Below are 24,023 nucleotides of genomic sequence, written 5' to 3'. Positions count from 1 at the left end.
TTATGTCTAGGATTACCGTATCATCCGACCTGGAATGATTTAAAGAGTGAAAAGAAGTATTAATAATGTGATTTTATAGGGATAACATAGATACCATGACTGACCTGGGCAAACAGGTTCAGTTTTCAGAGTTGCCATGCTTCCTCCATCAGGATGAGCTGGAGAAGTAGTTTATCAGCTGAACAGAATCAGTGTGTTGCCAACAGTAGCAGCCATGATCTGTCCCAGGTCTCAGGATTCACTGTGTCCCTTCACTCTTCATTCTGTGCTCACTTTGCTTTTTCCCTCAGAGGGATGGAAGAAAGCCTGTCTTTTGTTTATTTCCTTTTCTAATCAAGATAAGCTGATTAACATAAATGTTTCACTTTCTGAAGGTGAAATCAACGGAGCAAAGTTGCCACTTAAAGGCTAATACTAGCTTTTTCTTTTTTCTGGAAGCCTCTGTAGTTATATAAACAAGCAGATAATTAGCATCTTATGAAATGTGTTCTGGAGTTTAGGGTTAGGAACCAAGTTGCTGAACACGAGGTATTGTATATTCGCTGCAGGTTACTTCTCCATTAAAACTCACTCTACAATTGATTGTAGCCTATGCTGCAATATTTAGTAATGCTAGTTTTTTTTTCAGTAAAAAACTAAAACAGTTGGAGTTTAGAGGAGGATGAGGTTTTGTTTTAGACAAGATACACAGGAAATCAAAGTGGAAGTGTGATAAGGGACATGAATTACTGAAAGGGACCAGAGAAGCTTATTTGAAGGTCTTTATTTAGAGACAATAATCTAAAACTTAGGTAGTGAGGAAAATAGTGACTTTGTCATAGGCTTCCCCAAAATTCCAGTGTGTTAACTGATCTCTTTTTTCTTCATACTGCATGTCTAAGGAGGATTGGAGGAGTATGCTCCTGAGAGTGACAAGGGTTTCAACTATCTCAACACATGATTTTGTGAGCATAATGACAGGAAAAGAGAAAATGGAAGATCACATATAGAAAGAAACTTAAAACCAGTGTATATTTTGTCAGTGTGCCATATAACTTGTAAATAGAACTCACTGTGCACTGCTATTTAATAAAATTCAAAAGAAATCTTCAGCAGTTAACTTTTTCTGATATACTTTAATGTAATTTGTGTTAGATTCAGCTTCTGCATATGACAACGTGAAAAGTGCTGTAGAGATTGTTTTTTGGGATTATTGTGCGGGCCAGCCACACCAGTCGAACAGAACCTGAAGAGGGGCATGGGAATGAGAAAAGGGACAAGGGTGCAGAGAATGGAGCCAAGACAACAAGGCTGATCAAGGCTTGTTTATTCCAGTGTCTTCAGCAATATTTATATAAACCAGCTGTAGCTCAAGGCAACACAGAAGGTAGCAACATATAGAAGCAACTTATCAGGCTTTGTACAACACAGTCGTAACATAGTTAATTTTAACAGAGTGTTCTTGTTTGATCATTCTCCTTCAACATGGGAGTACGTGACTTTTTTATTCTAGGGATTCCAAAGCCAAGACTGACCTTGACTTGTCTATGACTTGTTTATGGGCTGCCTACAGATTATTTGTGATCTTCACATATTGTGAATTCTTTTTATAGGTGAACCTTTTTGCTTTTCCAAAGATAAACTTTACCTTTTATTACAGAATGTTACATTTTGCTGTTTTTTTTTTTTATAATTGGATGGTTAATTTTCTTTTTTTCCATGTAAAACTGGTCCATAATTCTTTATCTAAATTACAATTTCAGAAAATCTCTGAAAGTGGAAGGAATTTTTCCCTGTAATTCTTTTGGAAACAAAACCTTACCTAAATTTTATAAGGCCCTTGTGGTCTTTATCCCACTTGAATGTGAATGTGAATATATTTTGCAATGAAAGTATTAATGTGTTTGATTCTGGGTCGCTTCACTGAATTCATTACATAATGTAAAGTATATACCTATATTACCATTCAAAAACCTGAAAAATCCTGAATATAAAACACATCTGTCCCAAAAATTTTGGAATAGGTACTGTGGGCCTCTCTTACTGTGTGGCCACTGCCTGCAGTGTTGGCATCCTGTATGGGTGCCGCTTCAAGTCCCGGCTGCTCCTCTTCCAATCCACCTCTCTGCTGTGGCCTGAGAAAGCAGTAGAAGATGGCCCAAGTGCTTGGGCTTCTGCACCCGCTTTGGGAGACCTGGAAGAAGCTCCTTGCTCCTGGCTTCAGATTGGCCCAGCTCTGGCTGTTGCAGCCATTTGGGGAGTGAACCAGCGGATGGAAGACTTCTCTTTCTGCCTGTAACTCTCTAACTCTGTCTTTCAAATCAATAAATAAATGTTTTTTTAAAAAAGTTACTGTGATCCAAATTCGATCCATATTGATAATTTCGTAAGCATAATTTTCAGGTTCTTTGTTCTTTTTAGTATATGTGCTGCTGAAGTGAGCACAGGTCCTTAATTCTTTAAAATTTACATCGAGGTACAGTCTTACCTGGATTGACATTGGAAATACTTTGAAATGCTTGATTTCAGAAAGCCACTAGATGGCATCTTTGTAAAAATAAAAACACATGAAAAGAAATAGTATTGTAAAATAAGAAGAAAAACACGCTAAAGAAATGTATAAACAAATGCTGACATGATTCATGAGAGATAAATATAAATTATTTGGGGCTATAAATCCTGAGGTAATGTGTAGATTTATTTTGAAAAGTCAAATGAAAAATGATACTGTAAAGTTTTCCATTTTTGTAATTGAATTGAGCTTGCATTTACATTTATTTTATGTAACCAAATAGCTGTGTATCTGTGTGTATGTGTGTGTGGTTTTGATGTGCTGATAACATTTCCAAGCTATATAGACTACTGGAGGAACCTCAGTACTAAGGTACTTAAAAGATTTAGTTGTAGCAAGCCACTGCTCTGGTGTACCTGGGTAAGCCACCACCTTTGACTCCAGCATCCCGTATAAGGCATCAGCTCACTTGTGTTCTAGCTCTCTGCTAATGTTAATTAGCCTGGGAAAGCAGCAGAAGATGATGGTCCAAGTGTTTGGGCCCCTGCACCCACTTGGGAGACCAGGAGGAAGCTGCTGGCTCCAGATTGGCCCTGCCCTGGGCCATTGCGGCCATGTTGGGAGTGAACCAACAGATGGAAGCACTCTTACATGCTCTTGTGCTAACACTCACGCTCTCACTTTGAAATAAATATATAAACCTAATACAAAAAAGTTGGAGACACTATTCTTTTCTGCCACTAAATAGTACTTAGTTTCTAGGAATGCCGATTTTTTAACATTAGCATGGTACCTTGATCAAAATAAGATTTATTATAAAGTCATCACCACAGCAAACCCTAAGTGAGAAATGAGTATGTAATGGATATCAAGGCACATGAAAACAGGTAATTAAAGTTCTCTACCACCTGTTTGTTGTTCTGTCTCCTGCCTCTATTCTTATGCCTTGGGTTTTCACACTGTAACATGAAGTACAGTGAATGAGAGGAAACTCAGGAAAGCAAGTGTTGAAAATCTGGAATTTCATTAGTAAAATTCAAGAAAGGATTTTGAAGACTAATGATTTGGAAGAACTTGTCTGTACGCCCCTGATCACACCAGGTGTACCCTGAAAAACTAATACTTGTTATCTTTATGTGGTTTAATCCCTTTACTTTCAATGAAATTGTGGAAATGATTAAAATGTGATTGCTTTCATTTCAATTTATTTCAATCCACTTTTAATCAGGAGTATAATACATATTTCATATTGTGCTTGTAGGAAATACCTATTTTAAAATAGGATCAGAACTGAAAAAGTGACATTTGGCAGTTTTGGGAGATGAAATTGGAATTTTAACAAAGCAATGAACTCATGAAATAGGGAACAAAGATTTTAATTTTATTAAGATTGGATTCTTTTTAAATACCAAAGGCATAGATTATGTCTTAAAAATTTAGGCTCGAGTCAGGCTAAATCTCTATGTCTCTTAGTTTCCTTATTAGTAAAATGAGGCTAATACTACCTCTAATAAAGCGAGTGATTAAATTAGAAATTACTGTAAGGTTCTTAGTGACAATAAATGTTAGCTGCTGTTATGTTTAAGATCTCCTTTTTCTCTTTCGTTACCATCAACCTGAAAGTCAAGTTGCAGATTTAACAAAGTAGGTTGGCAATTTCTTGCCTCTTCACGTGATACTTAACTTTTTTCAGATTTTTATTTTTATCTGTAACGTTGAAGTTGTTGTCCAGAGTTCTGTTGGGAGAATCGTGCCCTTTCTCGAGGGTAAAAGGGGTCTAGGAGTCCTCTTCGTCTTCGGGATGTAGGCTGCCAGCTCTCCCTTCCCCTCCCGCCCGACGGGGAAAGCGCGGGAAGCGGCTCCGCTCGCGGCGGGCGGGCCCGGCAGGAGCAGGCGGCGTCGGCGCCGTTGCTAGGATACGGCCGCTAACAGAATCCGGGAGTATCAACGCTGCTTCCACCCAGCCCGAGGAGCCGCTAGGAGCGGAGTAGCTGCGTTTTTCAGTCAGGTAGGACGACAGGTTCTGGCTCCCCTCTCCCGAACGGACGCTTAGAGCCGGCCTTGGCCAGCAGCTCTCTGGCCCTGGAGACTCAGGTCAGTGTGCGGGGGCTGGTCCGGGGCGGGCGGCCTGGCCGGTCGTGACAGTCCTACGGTTACTTTAAAAACCGCTCAGAGCGTCCTGTCTTGGTTCCTTTCTAGCTCCGTCTGTCCTGTGTGGGACGGGAGTCGGCAGCATCGAGGCAGGGCCCTTCGCCTCACCGAGCGCTCTCGTCCCGGTGGCCGCGCCCCATTAGCCCAGACCCGCGCTGGCCGCGCCTTCGCTGTGGACTCCTCGTGGTCACACGGTGCGCGTCCGGCGCTCGCGTATTTTGTACACTCGCGGTGCTTGTCTCTTGACACACTTAAAAAGCCAGCAAGCCGTTTGGTTGAAGATTGGACTGGATCCCTGCCTTCCTGCTTACACTAACATCCTAGGTTTCTCAAGGTTTCCACGGTCAGAGTTATGCCAGGCGTTATAGGTGAAAAGAGGGGCTCTTGGATGCAAATATAAAGAAGTTTTTAGAAATTTTAAATAGTAACATTAAAACTTTTTTAAAAAAATTATTTATTTGAAAGAGTTACACAGAGAGAGGAGAGGTAGAGACAGAGAGGTCTTCCATCTGCTGGTTCACTCTCCAATTGGCCACAACGGCAGGAGCTGCGTGGATCAGGAGCCAGGAGCTTCTTCCTGGTCTTCCACATGGGTGCAGGGGCCCAAGGACTTAGTCCATCTTCCAGTGCTTTTCCAGGCCATAGCAGAGAGCTGGATGGGTAGTGGAGTAGCCGGGACTTGAACTGGCGTCCATATTGCATGCTGGCACTGCAGGCGGCAGCTTTACCGGCTGCGCTACAGCGTCATTCCCAACATTAAAACTTTTGATAAAACTTTCAAACAATGAAAAGAATGAACAGTGAAACTGTCCAGTACCCATCCCCCTCTGTAACCCAGTTGCCCTTCCAGAGGTGCTCTGTGCATTCGCAACATATGATTGTATGTGCAGTATTGCACAGACGGTTCTGTACTTTGCTTTCACGCTTAACTCTGTGCGTGTTGGAGCTGTTTTCTCCAACATGGATGGATGGATGAAAATAAGAATGCACGTTTCAGTGAGACGTGGTTTTTAAACAAAGTTTTGGGAACTGGCATAAGCAAAGGATCAACATTTCATTAGTATTCTAAAACTTCTGTATAGTAAAAGAAACAGCATGAAATGCATGATGGGAAATATAATTGGGAGACACAATAAAGAGGTATTTAATTGTTAAAATTCATAAAACAATATAACCACATAAGGAACCCAGAGACTGTTCTGCTGCCTTTTTGCAAAGCGATTTGATAGGATTTAGCAAAATTAAGATCTGCTTGCTCTTTGACTTATCCATTCTAATTCTGGAAACTTAAAATTATCTGCCCATGAATACAGAGATGTTTGTACAAGGTGTTTGCTGTAGAACTATTTTTTATAGTGAGATGATGGAGACAAATGACCATCTGTAGGACAATAACAGAATATAATAGGGCTTAGCCCTGAAATGAAATTACAATGAAGTTTTATGTAGAGATTAATGTTAAAAATATGTTAAATGTATGTTGACATTAATATAAAAATTAAAATTGTAAACAGAAATGTAGATTTTAAAGATACATTGATATGATCACAAGCAAATATGACTTTATTATATAATTTTAGCTTCATACATAGTTTCTGGGAAGATAAAACTTAACATTGTTTAGTAATGCAGAATAAAATTAAGAGTATCAGGCTAATCAGACATTACTTTATGTCTTTCTGTTAGGTTTATTTATTCTCTGTAAACATATATTATTCTTTTAAAAACAGTAACAACAAAATTAACAGTTATAGTAATGAAAAGAATTTTAAGCATTTTTTTCAAACTACAGTTACAATCGGTTCCCGCTAGCTGTTTGTGCTGGAATTTCACATTTTACATTTCACACTGCAATTTGTGTGATTTGTCATTTATGTTTGTATCTACTGCAGCAAGAGTATAATATTCACCTGTACAAGTAGAGCATCTTAAAATACATCTGAGGGATGTTAAGAACCAATATAAGTAGTTGCTTAATCTAGATGGGTGAGAAAAAAATTGACTACTATAATACTAGTCATATTTCCCACTTAAAAATGCAAGACAGCCTCTGATAATTTGTTTGATGGTAAAATTGTTTGAGACTGACCAACACTAACTTACCTTGAAGTATCCGTGGGTCTCAGCTTCCTCATCAAGAGAAAAATCAGCAGTTCCTATACTTTTTCTTAATCACCAGGACACCTTTCCTCCTCTCTCCTAGCCCCCACAGATGCCTACACTGAAATACAACACAGTGAAGTGATTAAGAACATGGGTTCTGAACCCAGACTACCTGGATTTTGATCCCATAAATACTGCTTGCTAGCTTTGTGATCTTAAAAAAATTATGTACACTCACCATGCTGATTTTCTTATCTGTAAAATGAGCATAATGACACCTACCCATGAGGATTAAGTAATTTAGTATATATATTTGCTAACATTATGGCTTATGTTACAGGCATTTTTTCCCTTTTGACTAAAATGAGTATGTGATTCCTCTGAGATATTTTAATATATTATTATCATTAGTCTTTTGGAAACTTTAGAAAAGTTTCATTAGTAATTATCTAACATATATGTATTAGGCTGAGTAGCAGGGAGAGACAGAAATAAAGATATTTTATTTGCTGGTTTGCTGCCTAAATGGCTGCAATGGCCTGGCTGGGCCAGTCAGAAGCCAGGAGCTAGAAACTTCATTGTAGTCTCTCACAGGGGTGACAAGGATCTAAGTACTTGGACCATCATCTGATTCTTTCCCAGGTAGATTAGCAGACAGTGTGATCAGAAGCAGAACAGCCAGGACTTGAACTGGCACTCTGATATGGAATGCCATAGTCACAAGTGGTGACTTAGCCTGCTGTGCCACAATGCTGAATCCAGCTAACTTTTTTTTAAAAAAATATTTATGTATTTGAAAGGCAGAGAGAGAGAGGGGAGAAAGAGAGAGAGAGAGAGAGAGAGAGAGAGAGATTCTATCTGCTGGTTCACTCCCCGAATGGCTGCAATGGCCAGACAGAGCTGGGTCAGGCCAGAGTCAGGAGCCAGGAGCTTCTTCTGGGTCTCCCACATGGATGCAGGGGCCCAAGCACTTGGACTATCTTCTGCTTTCTCAGGCACATCAGCAGGAAGCTGGATTGGAAGTGGAGCAGCCAGGACTTGAAACGGCTCCTGTATGTGATGCCAGTGTCACAGTGGGCAGCTTTACCCACTATGTTAGCCACTATGGCTAACATTTCTTGAGCACTTACTATATGCTGGAATTATTATTTTATTTAATTCTTTTAAGAACTGATGGTGTTAAAACCATTACCTTCCCATTTCACAAGTGAGGAAAAAGAATTTCAGGGGGTTAGGAACTCTCTGTATCTTAAAGTGACACAGGTATCAAGTATCAAGAACTGTGAAGGATTTGGCATTTTACCCTACTTGCAAGCCAGTAAGTTAGCCTGTCACTTTTTCCTGAGTGCTGGATCAGAGACAAAGAGCTCATGGCAAAAGAAGTAGCCAGTGCTTCACATTTGTATCAATTTCTCATGACCCTCAAGTCCTACAGGGTGACACAGGTAAGTAAATGTGTGAGTCTATTTTCTGCTACTATTATGAAACTCCAGAGGCTGGTAAGTGATAAAGGAAAGTGGCTTATTTAGCTCATCATCTGGGAGGTAGAAAGTCCAAACAGCATGGCGCTGGCTTTGCAGAAGTCTTGGCTGCTATGGCAGATGTGATCATAATTGCAGGAGCATGTGTTGGATGAGCAGTCATATCACCAGACAGGAAGCCAGAGCATGGGGAAGGGTCTCTTTTAGGACAGCTTGCTCTCAGGAGAACTTACTCAGAGGCCCACGGGAATCACTTTAATCCCTTCTGTGGGCAACACTGCCAATGACCTCTCACTGAGCTCTGGATCTTAAAAGTCAACACCACCACCCAACGTTGCCACACTGAGGACCAAGTTCCTAACACTTGAAACTTTGGGGGACATATTCAGACCATATCCAAACCATTTAAGCAAACCTATGTGGATGATTGCACATTAGGATTTTACTACTTTTATAGGAAATTAAAGAAGGTCTTGTTGGGGGAAGATGTTATCTCAAGTGTCACAATTTTATACTGCTAACACAGGCCTGGGAAGTGATCTGGGTAAACAGTGGTCATGGCCTGGAATTTTTGTCATATCCAGCAAGAACAAATAGGGACACTTGGGTTTGCTGGAGGATTGCTCTCAACAGGAAGTTATTAAGTCAGGATTTAAATCCAGGCAGTCTTGACTCCTGAGTGGAGCCTCCTGAAAGCACATTTTAGCAGACCAAAGCTGAGAACTGTACTGGGTGGCAGTCAGGTACTTTCTGCTTCTATAATCGACATAGTTTTATGATTTAGAAACCTTGAAATTTCTTACTCTTAGGTTGAATACATGCTTATCATTGCTGATTATTAAGAAGATAAGTGTGGGGCTATTATGGCACAGTGAGCTAAGCTGCTGCCTACAGTGCTGGCATTCCATTTAGGAGTGCCAGTTTCTGTTCCCCAGATGCTCTGATTCTTCTTTTTTTAAATTTTATTTGTTATCCATGTTTCATGTATTTCATATATACAGATTTAGGAACATAGTGACATTTCAGCCCTTACCCTCCCTCCTGCCCAGGCTCCAACCCTTCCTCCTCCTCCCTCTCACATTCCCACTCTTACTTTTTACAAAGATCTATTTTCAATTTACTTAATGGTGGTATAGGTAACTCTACACTAAGTAAAAGAGGTCAAAAAATCTGAAGAGGAAAAAAAAAAAACCACAGTTCTTCAACAGAAGAGACAAAGTCTGTAAAAATCATCAAATCTCAAAATGTCTATTTCACTGCAATACATTACATTTCAAGTAGTCTGTTAGTTCTCTCAGGTCAGGGAAAACATATGATGTCTGTATTTTTGGCATTGGCTTATTTTACTAAGAATAATGGTTTCAAATTGCATCCATCTTTTTGCAAAAGACAGGATTTCATTTTTATTTTCACAGCTGAGCAGTACTCCATAATGTATATGTACCAGAATTTCTTTGTCCAATCAACAATTGGTGGACATCTGGGTTGATTACCTGTCTTATTGATTACCTATCTTAGCTATTGTGAATTTTTCTGCAATGAACATGGCTGTACAGATAACTTTTTCATATATTGATTTCTTTTGATTTGGTTAAATTCCCAGGAGTGGGATGGCTGGATCATATGTTAGGTTTATATTCAGATTTCAGAGAATCTCTATAATGTCTTCCACAGTGGCTGCACACTTTACATTCCCACCAATGGTGGGCCCAGGTACCTTTTTCCCCACATACTCCCCGGCATTTGTCTTTGATTTCTGTATGAGAGCCATTCTAACTGGAGTGAGATGAAACCTCACTGTGGTTTTGATTAGCATTTCCCTGATGGCTAGTGATGCTGAGCATTTTCACAAGAGTCTCTTGGCCATTTGAATTTCCTCTTTTGAAAAATGCCTGTTCAAGTCCTTTGCCCATTTCTTAACTGGCTTGCTTGTTTTGTTGTTCAATTTCTTGGGCTCTTTTTAGATTCTGGATGTTTCATCGGTTGCATAGTTAGCAAATATTTTCTCATGTTCTGTCAGTTGTCTGTTCACTTTGCTTAGTGTTTCTTTTGCAGTGCAGAAACTTTTCAGCTTGATGTAATCCTGTTTGTCAACTTTGGCTTTGATTTCCTGTGCTTCTGGGATCTTTTCCAAGAAGTCTCTGCCTATGCCAATGTCTTGCAGAGTTTCTCCAAAGTTCTTTAGTAGTCTAATGGTATCAGGTCATAGATTTAGGTCTTTGATCCAATTTGAGTGGATTTTGTGCAAGGTGTAAAGTATGGGTCTAGTTTCATACTTCTGCATGAGGAGATCCAGTTTCACCAGCACTACTTGTTAAAGAGACTGTCCTTTCTCCAAGGATTCAACTTAGCTCCTTTGTCAAAGATAAGTTGGTTGTAGATGCATGGATTGAGTTCTGGATTATCTATTCTGTTTCGTTGGCCTGCACAACTGTTTTTCTACTGGCACCAGGCTGTTTTTATTATATATGCCCTGTAGTATGTCATGAAATCAGGCATTGTGATGCCTCTGGCTTTGTTTTTGGTGTATAGGATAATTTTAGCTATTGGGGTCTCTTGTGTTTCCATATGAATTTTAGCATCACTTTTCCTAGATCTGCAAAGAATGTAGTTGGCATTTTGATTGGGATTACACTGAATCTGCGAATTGCTTTCGGTAGTATGGACATTTTGATGATGTTGATTCTTCAATCCATGAACATGGAAGGTTCTTCCATTTTTTTAAAAATGTCTTCCTCTATTTCTTTCTTTAGTGTTTTGTAATTTTCATCATAGAGATCTTTCAAATCCTTGGTTAAATGTATTCCAAGGTATTTAATTCTTTTTGGAAATATTGTGAATGGAACGGATTTTAAAGTTCTTATGCAGCTATGACATTGTCTATGTATACGAAGGCTATAGATTTTTCCATATTGGTTTTATATCCTCCACTTTATTAAATTCTTTTATGATTTTAAATAGTCTCTCAGTGGATTCTTTTGGTTCATTTATATATAGAATCATGTCATCTGCAAATTGGGATAGTTTGACATCCTGTTTCCTGATGTGAATCCCTTTGATTTCTTTTTCTTGCCTAATGGCTCTGGCTAAAACACCCAGGATTATATTAAATAGCAGTGGTGAGAGTGGGCATCCTTACCTGGTTCCAGATCTTAGGGGGAATGCATCCAGCATTTCCCTAGTCAAAAGGATGTTGGCCACTGAGATCTGGTGCCAGACAGGGGTGCCCACTCTCACCACTGCTATTCAAAATAGTAATGGAAGTTTTAGCCAGAGCCATTAGGCAAGAAAAAGAAACCAAAGGAATACAAATTGGGAAGGAAGAAGTAAAACTATATCCTTCTTTGCAGATGATATGATTCTTTATTTAGGGGATCCAAAGAACTCCACTAAGACCTTTGGAACTCATAGAAGAGTTTGGAAAAGTAGCAGGATATAAAATCAATACACAAAAATCAACAGCCTTTGTATACACAGACAATGCCACAGGTGAGAAAGAACTTCTAAGATCAATCCCATTCACAATAGCTGCAAAAAAAGATGCCTTGGGACAAACTTAACCAAGGATGTCAAAGATCTCTATGATGTGAATTACAAAACTTTAAAGAAAGAAATAGAAGAAGATACAAAAAAAATTGGAAAAATCTTTTATGTTCACCGATTATTTTTTTTAACTTTTATTTAATGAATATAAATTTCCAAAGTACGGCTTATGGATTACAATGGCTTCCCCCCCATAACGTCCCTCCCACCCGCAACCCTCCCCTTTCCCAATCCCTCTCCCCTTCCATTCACATCAAGATTCATTTTCGATTCTCTTTATATACAGAAGATCAGTTTAGCATACATTAAGTAAAGATTTCAACAGTTTGCTCCCACACAGAAGCATAAAGTGAAAAATAATAGATGATTTTTAAAATAATGATAAAATCAGATCAGACCTATTGTCATGTTTAATCCCAGTGAGAGTCAAGTTGGGAATTGATAATTTCTTCTTCTTCTTTTTTTTTTTTTTTTTTTTTTACAGAAGATCAGTTTAATATACATTAAGTAAAGATTTCAACAGTTTGCACCCCCATAGAAACACAAAGTGAAATATACTGTTTGAGTACTCGTTATAGCATTAAGTCTCAATGTACAGCACATTAAGGACACAGATCCTACATGAGGAGTAAGTGCACAGTGACTCCTGTTGTTGACTTTACAAATTGACACTCCCGTTTATGGCATCAGTAATCTCCCTATGCACCAGTCATGAGTTTCCAAGGCTATGGAAGCCTTTTGAGTTCTCCGACTCTTATCTTGTTTAGACAAGGTCATAGTCAAAGTGGAGGTTCTCTCCTCCCTTCAGAGAAAAGTACCTCCTTCTTTGAAGACCTGTTCTTTCCACTGGGATCTCACTCACAGAGATCTTTTATTTAGTTTTTTTTTTTTTTTTTTTTGCCAGAGTGTCTTGGCTTTCCATGCCTGAAATACTCTCATGGGCTTTTCAGCCAGATCAGAATGCCTTTAGGGCTGATTCTGAGGCCAGAGTGCTGTATAGGACATCCACCATTCTATGAGTCTGCTGAGTATCTCGCTTCCCATGTTGGATCACTCTCCCCTTTATTTATTCTATCGGTTAGTATTAGCAGGTACTAGACTTGTTTATGTGCTCCCTTTGACTCTTAGTCCTTTCATTATGATCAATTGTGAACTGAAATTGATCACGTGGACTAGTGAGATGGCATTGGTACATGCCACCTTGATGGGATTGAATTGGAGTCCCCTGGTATGTTTCTTTTTTTTTTTTATTTTTGACAGGCAGAGTGGACAGTGAGAGAGAGAGACAGAGAGAGAAAGGTCTTCCTTTTGCCGTTGGTTCACCCTCCAATGGCCGCCGCTGCAGCCGGCGCACCGGGCTGATCCGATGGCAGGAGCCAGGATCCAGGTGCTTTTCCTGGTCTCCCATGGGGTGCAGGGCCCAAGCACCTGGCCATCCTCCACTGCACTCCCTGGCCATAGCAGAGAGCTGGCCTGGAAGAGTGGCAACCGGGACAGAATCCGGCGCCCCAACCGGGACTAGAACCCGGTGTGCCGGCGCCGCAAGGTGGAGGATTAGCCTATTGAGCCACGGCGCCGGCCCCCTGGTATGTTTCTAACTCTACCATTTGGGGCAAGTCAGCCTGAGCATGTCCCAAATTGTACATCTCTTCCCTCTCTTATCCCCACTCTTATGTTTAACAGGGATCACATTTCAGTTAAATTTCAACACTTAAGAATAACTGTGTTTTAATTACAGAATTAAACCAGTCATATTAAGTAGAACAGACAAAAAAAAAACTACTAAGAGGGATAATGAATTAAGTTGTTCATTAACAGTCAGGGCTATGCTGATCAGGTCACCGTTTCTCATGGTGTCCATTTCACTTCAACAGGTTTCCTTTTTGGTGTTCAGTCAGTTGTCACCGATCAGGGAGAACATATGGTATTTGTCCCTTTGGGACTGGCTTATTTCACTCAGCATGATGTGTTCCAGATTCCTCCATTTTGTTGCAAATGACTGGATTTCGTTGTTTCTTACTGCGGTATAGTATTCTAAAGAGTACATATCCCATAATTTCTTTATCCAGTCTACCGTTGATGGGCATTTAGGTTGGTTCCAGGTCTTGGCTATTGTGAATTGTGCTGCAATAAACATTAGGGTGCAGACAACTTTTTTGTTTGCCAATTTCATTTCCTTTGGGTAAATTCCAAGGAGTGGGATGGCTGGGTCGAATGGTAGGGTTATATTCAGGTTTCTGAGGAATCTCCAGACTGACTTCCACAGTGGCTTGACCAGTTTGCATTCCCACCAACAGTGGGTTAGTGTCCCTTTTTCCCCACATCCTCTCCAGCATCTGTTGTTGGTAGTGTATGTGAGCCATTCTAACCGGGGTGAGGTGAAACCTCATTGTGTTTTTTTTTGCATTTTCCTGATTGTTAGTGACCTTGAACATTTTTTCATGTGCCTGTTGGCCATTTGGATTTCCTCTTTTGAAAAAATGTCTATTGAGGTCCTTGGCCCATCTCTTAAGTGGGTTGTTTGTTTTGTTGTTGTGGAGTTTCTTGATCTCTTTGTAGATTCTGGTTATTAACCCTTTATCTGTTGCATAGTTTGCAAATATTTTTTCCCATTCTGTCGGTTGTCTCTTCACTCTCCTGACTGTTTCTTTTGCAGTACAGAAACTTTTCAATTTGATGCAATCCCAATAGTTGATTTTGGCTTTGACTGCCTGTGCCTCCCGGGTCTTTTCCAGAAATTCTTTGCCTGTGGCAATATCTTGAAGGGTTTCTCCAATGTTCTCTAGTAACTTGATGGTGTTAGGTCGTAGATTTAGGTCTTTAATCCATGTTGAGTGGATTTTTGTGTAAGGTGTAAGGTAGGGGTCTTGCTTCATGCTTCTGCACGTGGAAATCCAGTTTTCACAGCACCATTTATTGAATAGACTGTCCTTGCTCCAGGAATTGGTTTTGGATCCTTGATCAAATATCAGTTGGCTGTAGATGTTTGGGTTGATTTCTGGTGTTTCAATTCTGTTCCATTGGTCTATCCATCTGTTTCTGTACCAGTACCATGCTGTTTTGATTACAACTGCCCTGTAGTATGTCCTGAAATCTGGTATTGTGATGCCTCCAGCTTTGTTTTTGTTGTACAAGATTGCTTTAGCTATTCGAGGTCTCTTGTGCCTCCATATGAATTTCAGCATCATTTTTTCTAGATCTGGGAAGAATGTCTTTAGTATCTTGATTGGGATTGCATTGAATCTATAAATTGCTTTTGGGAGAATGGACATTTTGATGATGTTGATTCTTCTAATCCATGAGCATGGCAGATTTTTTCCATTTTTTGGTATCCTCTTCTATTTCTTTCTTTAAGATTTTGTAATTCTCATCGTAGAGATCTTTAATGTCATTGGTTAAGTTTATTCCAAGGTATTTGATTGTTTTTGTAGCTATTGTGAATAGGATTGATCTTAGCAGTTCTTTCTCAGCCATGGCATTGCTTGTGTATACAAAGGCTGTTGATTTTTGTGCATTGATTTTATATCCTGCCACTTTGCCAAACTCCTCTATGAGTTCTAATAGTCTCTTAGTAGAGTTCTTTGGATCCTCTAAGTAAAGAATCATATCGTCTGCAAAGAGGGATAGTTTGACTTCTTCCTTCTCAATTTGTATTCCTTTGATTTCTTTTTCTTGTCTGATGGCTCTGGCTAAAACTTCCAGAACTATGTTAAATAGCAGTGGTGAGAGTGGGCATCCCTGTCTGGTACCAGATCTCAGTGGAAATGCTTCCAACTTTTCCCCATTCAATAGGATGCTGGCCGTGGGTTTTTCATAAATTGCTTTGATCATATTGAGGAATGTTCCTTCTATACCCAATTTGCTTAGAGTTTTCATCATGAAAGGGTGTTGAATTTTATCGAATGCTTTCTCTGCATCTATTGAGATAATCATATGGTTTTTCTTCTGCAGTCTGTTAATGTGGTGAATCATATTGATTTGTGAATGTTGAACCATTCCTGCATACCGGGGATAAATCCCACTTGGTCTGCTGGATGATTTTCCTGATGTGTTGTTGTATTCTATTGGCGAGAATTTTATTGAGGATTTTTGCATCTATGTTCATCAGGGATATTGGTCTATAATTTTCTTTCAGTGCTGAGTCTTTCTCTGGCTTAGGGATTAAGGTGATGCTGGCTTCATAGAATTTGGGAGGATTCCCTCTTTTCGATTGTTCTGAATATTCTGAGAAGAAATGGAATTAGTTCTTCCTTAAATGTCTGGTAGAATTCAGCAGTGAATCCATCTGGTCCTGGGCTTTTCTTTGTTGGGAGGGCCTTTATTACTGTTTCAATTTCTGTCTCAGTTATGGGTCTGTTTAGGTTTTCGATGTCTTCCTGGTTCAATTTTGGTAAATTGCATGTGTCCAGGAATCTATCCATTTCTGATTGATTTTCTTGTTTGATGGCATACAAGTCCTTATAGTAATTTCTGATGATTCTTTTTATTTCTGTGGTGTCTGTTGTTACATTTCCTTTTTCATCTCTGATTTTATTGATTTGGGTCTTTTCTCTTCTTTTTTTAGTTAGTTGGGCCAATGGGGTGTCAATTTTGTTTATTTTTTCAAAAAACCAGCTCTTCGCTTGGCTGATTTTTTGTAATGTTTTTTTGGATTCAATCCTGTTAATTTCCTCTCTGATTTTAATTATTTCTCTTCTACTAGATTTGGGTCTGGTTTGCTGCAATTTTTCCAGATCCTTGAGGTGCGCTGAAAGCTCATTTATTTGGTGTCTTTCCAATTTCTTGATACAGGCCCCTATTGCTATAAACTTGCCTCTCAATACTGCTTTTGCTGTATCCCATAAGTTTTGGTATGTTGTGTTGTTATCCTCATTTACTTCCAGAAAGTTTCTGATTTCTCTTTTGATTTCTTGAATGACCCAGTGTTCATTCAGGAGCATGTTGTTCAGTCTCCATGTGTTTGCATACTTTCTGGGGTTTCCTGAGTTGCTAATTTCCGCCTTCGTTCCGCTGTGGTCTGAGAAGCTGCATGGTATGATTCTAATTCTTTTAAATTTGCTGAGACTTGCTTTATGACCTAGTATGTGATCAATCCTAGAGAAGGTTCCATGCGCTGCTGAGAAGAATGTGAAGTCTGTAGATGTAGGGTTGAAAGTTCTGTAGATATCTGTTAGATCCATTTGGGCAATAGTGTCAATTAAATCTGCTGTTTCCTTGTTGATCTTCTGTCTGGATGATCTATCTATTTCTGAGAGTGGAGTATTGAATTCCCCCAGTACTATTGTATTGGAATCTAAATCTCCCTTTAAGTCCCTTAACATATCTTTTAAATAGACTGGTGCCCTGTAGTTAGGTGCATATACATTGATAATAGTTACATCTTCCTGTTGAATTGAACCCTTAATCATTATATAGTGCCCCTCTTTGTCTCTCTTAACAGTTTTTGTATTAAAGTTTATTTTGTCTGATATTAATATGGCTACACCTGCTTTTTTTTTGTTTTTGTTGGCATGGAATATCTTTTTCCAACCTTTCACTTTCAGTCTGCGTGCCTCTTTGTTAGAGAGATGTGTTTCTTGTAGGCAACAAATAGTTGGGTGCTGTTCCTTAAGCCAGTCAGCCAATCGGTGTCTTTTAACTGAAGAGCTAAGTCCATTCACGTTTAATGTGACTATTGATACATAGTGACTTTGTCCTGCCATTTGCCAAAGATAAGTTCTAATATATGCTTTGAGCTTCCCATGCTCTTTTACTGGTAGGTGTTCTTCCTTTACCTTCTTTCATATTGATGGCCGTGTTTCTGTGTTTCTGAGTGTAGCACATCTTTAAGTATCTTTTGCAGGGCTGGACGAGTGGTGGCAAAGTCTTTCAATTTCTGTTTGCTATGAAAGGTCTTTATTTCACCTTCATTCACAAATGAGAGCTTAGCAGGATATAATATTCTGGGCTGGAAATTTTTCTCTCTTAGCACCTGTGCTATGTCTCGCCATTCCCTCCTAGCCTGTAGTGTTTCTGATGAGAAGTCTGCTGTGAGTCTGATTGGAGATCCTCTGAGAGTAATCTGACGTTTCTCTCTTGCACATTTTAGGATCTTTTCTTTATGTTTCACTGTGGTGAGTTTAATTATAACGTGTCGTGGTGAGGATCTCTTTTGGTCATGTTTACTGGGGGTTCTATGAGCTTCCTGTACTAGGATGTCTCTGTCCTTCTCCAGACCCGGAAAGTTCTCTGCTAGTATCTCACTAAAAAGGCCTTCTAATCCTTTCTCTCTCTCCATGCCTTCAGGAACTCCTAGAACCCAAATGTTGGGTTTTTTAATAGTATCCTGTAGATTCCCAACAATATTTTTTAGATTTCTAATTTCCTCTTCTTTTCTTTGGTTTGACTGTATTCTTTCCTGTTCTCTGTCTTCTAAGTCCAATATTCTCTCTTCTGCTTCACCCATTCTGTTTTTAAGGCTCTCTAATATGTTTGTCATTTGATCTATTGAGCTCTTCATTTCATTTTGATTTCTCTTCACTATCACACTTTCCTGTTCTACTAGTTTCTGCGTTTCATTTTGATTCTTCCTTAAAATTTCATTTTCACGAGAGAGTTTCAATCCTGTCCAATAAGGATTTCTGTAGTTCAAGAATTTGCTTTTGAAAACTTCTAAATGTTCTTATCATAAATTTTTTGAAATCCATATCTTGCATTTCTTCTATCTCATCATCTTCATAATCTTGGCTTGGGGTGTTTTGTTTATTTGGAGGCGTCATAGTGTCATCGTTGATCTTGTTCCCTCGATTTCTGTGTTTATTGCTTGGCATGGTTAATTCTTTTTCCATCACCGTGAGGTGTTTTATTTTTTTAACTTTTATTTAATGAAAATAAATTTCCCAAGTACGGCTTATGGATTACAATGGCTTCCACCCCATATTGTCTCTCCCACCCGCATCTCTCACCTTTCCCACTCCCTCTCCCCTTCCAATCACATCAAGATTCATTTTCGATTCTCTTAATATACAGAAGATCAGTTTAGCATACATTAAGTAAAGATTTCAACAGTTTGCTCCCACACAAACATAAAGTGAAAAATAATAGATGATTTTTTAAATGATGATGAAATCAGATCAGACCTATTGTCATGTTTAATCCCAGTGAGAGTCAAGTTGGGAATTGATAATTTCTTCTTCTTCTTTTTTTTTTTTTTTTTTTTTTTTTTTTACAGAAGATCAGTTTAGTATACATTAAGTAAAGCTTTCAACAGTTTGCACCCCCAAAGAAACACAAAGCGAAATATACTGTTTGAGTACTCATTATAGCATTAAGTCTCAATGTACAGCACATTAAGGACACAGATCCTACATGAGGAGTAAGTGCACAGTGACTCCTGTTGTTGACTTTACAAATTGACACTCCTGTTTATGGCATCAGTAATCTCCCTATGCACCAGTCCTGAGTTTCCAAGGCTATGGAAGCCTTTTGAGTTCACCGACTCTTATCTTGTTTAGACAAGGTCATTGTCAAAGTGGAGGTTCTCTCCTCCCTTCAGAGAAAGGTACCTCCTTCTTTGAAGACCTGTTCTTTCCACTGGGATCTCACCCACAGAGATCATTCATTTAGGGTTTTTTTTTTTTTTTTTTTTTTTGCCAGAGTGTCTTGGCTTTCCATGCCTGAAATACTCTCATGGGCTCTTCAGCCAGATCGGAATGCCTTTAGGGATGATTCTGAGGCCAGAGTGCTGTTTAGGACATCCACCATTCTATGAGTCTGCTGAGTATCTCGCTTCCCATGTTGGATCACTCTCCCCTTTATTTATTCTATCAGTTAGTATTAGCAGGTACTAGACTTGTTTATGTGCTTCCTTTGAGGTGTTTTTTTTTTATATGTCTGTGTTAAGTGGACTGCCTGCTGTTGGAGGAGCCTTGAAGGCTTGAGATGGGTGTGGCTTGAGTGCTCTGCTTGGTTCTTCAGGGTTACAGGTGTGCAAAGGTTATGTGTGGTCAATCTCTATTTATTTATTTATTCATTTATTTATTTTATTTTATTTTTTGTTCAGGAGATAAGTAATACTGCAATGCTGAGAAGAATGGATGGTATTTAGCTTCAGATCTCTGGCTTCTACCCAAAGAGTCTGTGCAGGCTCCGTTTCTCCTGTGGACTCCCACTGGGTTGCCTAGGCTACTGAATTGTAGCCTTAACTCTCCCCTTTTATTATGTATATCCCAGCTCTTTGTCTCTTGCTCATCTTTGCAAGGTTGGCGGAATGAGGAACTTGTCTGTACCAGTACGCCCCCACCTTTTTTTTTTTTATTTTTTATTTTTCCCTTCTCTCCTGTAGTCTGTTGAACTTTCCCGCTTAGAAGCCTGCTTCCCTCTAAAATTCTGTCTGCCGTTTCCCCGCCAATGTCTCCGGTTACTGAGCTCACCTCCGCTTCCAGTGCCGATGTGTGGACTCGGAGCCCTGGGCGTCCCTCCTCTCCCCGCTGGTGTCTGTGTCACATCGACTCCCCTTCCCGCACTGGCGCTCAGACTGCGGCTTCCGCGGTTCGGCTTCCGCGTGGTGGGCGACCCTGCTCTCCCAGTAGGTCCTCTGAGTCACCGCCACTAGCTCCGGAAGAGTTTCCTCTGCAATTTTTTTTCCTGATCCTTTTTCTGAAGCTACCGTAACTCCGCTTTTATTAAACTAAATTTTCCCAGACTATCGGTGCGCGCCCTCACTATTCCGCCATCGGACACATCTATGTTCACCGATTCTTCTATGTTCATGGATTGGAAGAATCAGTATCATCAAAATATCCATTCTTCCAAAAGCAATTTGCAGGCACCTGATAATTGGGTAGATATACATTGATTATAGTCACATCTTCCTGTTGAATTGATCCCTTATCATTACATAATGTGCTTGTCTTTTTTAAAATTTTTTTTGTTGAAGTCTATTTTGTCTTAGAATGGGAACACCTGCCCTTTTTTGCTTTCCATTAGCATGGAGTATCTTTTTCCATCCTTTCACTTTAAATTTGCATTTATCTTAGTTGTTGAGATGTGTTTATTGTATGCAGCAAATTGATGGGTCTTGTTTTTTAATCCATTCAACCAGTCTATGTCTTTTACCTGGAGAGTTGAGGCTATTTATATTCAAGGTGACTATTGATAAGTAGTGACTTGACCTTGCCATTTTTCCATAAATACTCCTATTGTTTACTTTGGATTTCTTTTGTACTTTTACTGGGCGATTTTCTACCTTTACATTCTTTCATAATGACGGTTTTCTTTCTGTGTGTAGCAGATCCTTAGGAATCTTTATAAGATTGGACAGTGGTTGCACATTTTTCAATTTCTGTTTGTCATAGAAGTCTTTATTTCACCCTCATTCATAAATGAGAGCTTTGTATGGTACAATATTCTGTGTTGACAGTTTTTTCTTTTAATACTTGGACCATATTTTGTCATTCCCTCTTAACCTGTAGGGTTTCTGCTGAGAAGTAAGCTGTGAGTCTAATTGGCGATCCTCTGAAAGTAATTTGGTGTTTCTCTCATGCACATTTTGGAATCTTTTCTTTACTTTTTTTTTTTTTAATGAAAAATTTCATTTAATTAGTACAAATTTCATAAGTACAATGTTAGGAAGATAGTGATTATTCCCTCCATACCTGTCTTCCCACCCTACTTCCTCCTCTTTTTCCTTTTACAAGTTCCATTCTCCATTAAGATTTGTTTTCAATTAACTTTATACATAGAAGACCAACTCTGTACTTAGTAAAGATTTGAACAATTTGCACGCACACACACACACAAAATGTAAAAAACCGAACAAGTTTTACAGTTAATTCTCATAGTACAACTCATTGAGGACAGAGGTTCTGCATGGGAAGTAAGTACACAGTGACTCCTGTTGTTAATTTAACAATTAACACTCTTATATATGATGTCAGTGATCTCCCGAGGCTCTTGACATGAGCTGCCTAGGATATGGAAGCCTTTTGAATCCACGGTCTCCACTGGTATTTAGACAAGGCCATAAGCAAAGTAGAAGTTCTGTCCTTCCTTTAGAGGAAAGTATATCCTTTGATGGCTCGTTCTTTCCACTGGGGTCTCACTCACAGAGATCCTTCATGTAGGATATTTTTTGCAAAAGTGTCTTGGCTTTTCATGCTTGAATTGCTCTCACTGGCTTCCAGTAGACCCTTGATGGCCTACCAGCTTTGTACTCCTTTGTATCCCATGATGTCTTCTTGGTAACACAGCAGTCTAGTGCCTCTGTTAAGCTGTGCGTTGGAGCATTATTTCTTTCCTTAAAACCTTCTGTTTGCCTCCCCTAGAATCAAAGCTAAAGTCTTGTAATTGTCTACAAGGCCCCATATGATCCAAAGCCCTCTCCCCATAACCTCCTCTCAGACTTCAAATTCTTCTACTTTTCTGCCAGTTTACTGCTCTCTAGCCACACAAGATGACCACATATTTCTTAGAAGTTTTCTGTTTTTTATTTCCTAATTTGTCCTCATGCCTGGCTTATTTTCTCATTTTAGCCTCTTGCTTAAATGTTAACAGTGAGTCTTCCTTCCCTACCAGATACACGTCAGCAAAACCTTCTCTAGCACTCTCCCCTTTAACACTCATACTTCTTAGCCACCTTCCTTTATTTATTATATTTTTTGTGACTATATTTTACTAATTTAGTTATTTTCTGTTTTCCTCACTACAAAGTCAGCTTGGTAACTGCAGGTAACTTCCACCCACATGGAAGACCAGGATAGAGCTCCTGGCTCTTGTCTTTGGCCTGGCCCAGTCCTGGCAATTGTGAACATTTGGGAAGTGAACCAGCAGATGGATGATATCTCTCTGTCTTTTTCTGTTTCTCTGTAACTCTGCTTTTCAAATAAATAAAATCATTTTTTAAAAAGTGTATGTCTCTTAATTTTGTAAACAGCATAAATCTTTCCCTTCCCAATTGCATATTACTATTGTAATTTCCTATTTTTTAAAAACATTTTCCTTTCAAAGGCAGACAGAATGACACACATATGTACACACATGCATGTGTGTGCACATACACACACACACACACACAGAGGCAGAGATGTACCATCTGTTGGTTCACTCCCCAAAAGCATTTAACAGAACTTCAGAACTCAATCCAGGCTCCCCACGTGGGTGGCAGGGACCCAACTATCTGAGCCATAACCTGCTGCTTCAGAGGGTCTCCATGAGCAGGAAGCTAGAATCTGGAGTGGAGCTGGGATTGGAACTCAGGTACTCCAATATGGACACAGGCATCTCAACAGCATCTCAACCACTAGGAAGGCCAAATGCCTGCATCAGTTATTTTTTACTTTAACAATATTCTATCATACTTAGCTCACAGAAAAGTACATGCCTAGCAAAAACATATTTTAGATTTTCTTTTTCTCTTCTCCATGGCTCTTAGTTGCCAATATTTTTCATATCCTTGTCCCTTTGCAACATTCCATATAAAATCTTTTTGTCTCCTAACTCTCTTGAACTCTGTTAAATATTACATAGATTAGTCACAGAGTTCAACATTTATATATTTTTATTTCAGGTATTCCATTTTCTACTAGTCAGAGAATTTAGTTGACTAGGGATTTTTTTTTTCCTTCACAGGATTTGTGTTCAAAGTAGAAGCTCCAGGTAGAGCTTTCCATTATTCCTACGTTTAATCTTCCCCCTGATGTAGCCAGAAATTTGTCCTCAGGGCTCCTTCTCTACTCACCTGCATTCCTGGCTTCCAGCTTCTATATGTGAGCTCCCTGATGTGCTGCTTCCTCCCTGCTCTGATCCAACTCCTGCTCTGTATGCCAAGAGGACATGTGACTGAGTGTACAGTTGCTGTGGCTCTGACTGGTTTTCTAGAGCTTCCAATCATTTGTAAAACCAAAAGCATAAATCACATGTCAGTTATGTAGTCACAAAAAGTAATTCAAAATTTCTTTCTTTCTTTTTTTTAATTTTTTTTAATTTTTATTTTTTGACAGGCAGAGTGGACAGTGAGAGAGAGAGACAGAGAGAAGAAAGGTCTTCCTTTGCCGTTGGTTCACCCTCCAATGGCCGCCGCGGCCAGCGCGCTGCGGCCGGCGCACCACGCTAATCCGATGGCAGGAGCCAGGAGCCAGGTGCTTTTCCTGGTCTCCCATGGGGTGCAGGGCCCAAGCACCTGGGACATCCTCCACTGCACTCCCTGGCCACAGCAGAGAGCTGGCCTGGAAGAGGGGCAACCGGGACAGAATCTGGCACCCCGACCGGGACTAGAA

General features: G+C 39.5%; 1 protein-coding gene across 2 annotated transcripts in view; it reads left to right on the top strand.

Moving 5' to 3' along the window:
* Positions 1–4,383: 4,383 nt before the first annotated feature.
* IQUB (IQ motif and ubiquitin domain containing) overlaps positions 4,384–24,023 on the top strand; it is a 135,588-nt gene continuing 115,948 nt past the window's right edge. The window contains exon 1 of one of the 2 annotated variants that reach the window (XM_089329492.1): positions 4,384–4,499. The gene's annotated coding sequence lies outside the window, so the exon portion shown is untranslated. Of the gene's footprint in view, positions 4,586–24,023 lie in introns of both variants that reach the window. The other variant, XM_008258260.5, reaches the window with a different exon arrangement.

Source organism: Oryctolagus cuniculus, chromosome 3, assembly GCF_051225735.1.
Source record: "Oryctolagus cuniculus isolate XC-2025 breed Fujian yellow rabbit chromosome 3, ASM5122573v1, whole genome shotgun sequence".
Lineage (NCBI taxonomy): Eukaryota > Metazoa > Chordata > Mammalia > Lagomorpha > Leporidae > Oryctolagus > Oryctolagus cuniculus.
Note: the sequence above shows the minus strand (reverse complement) of the source record. Positions and strands in the feature narration are given on the sequence as shown.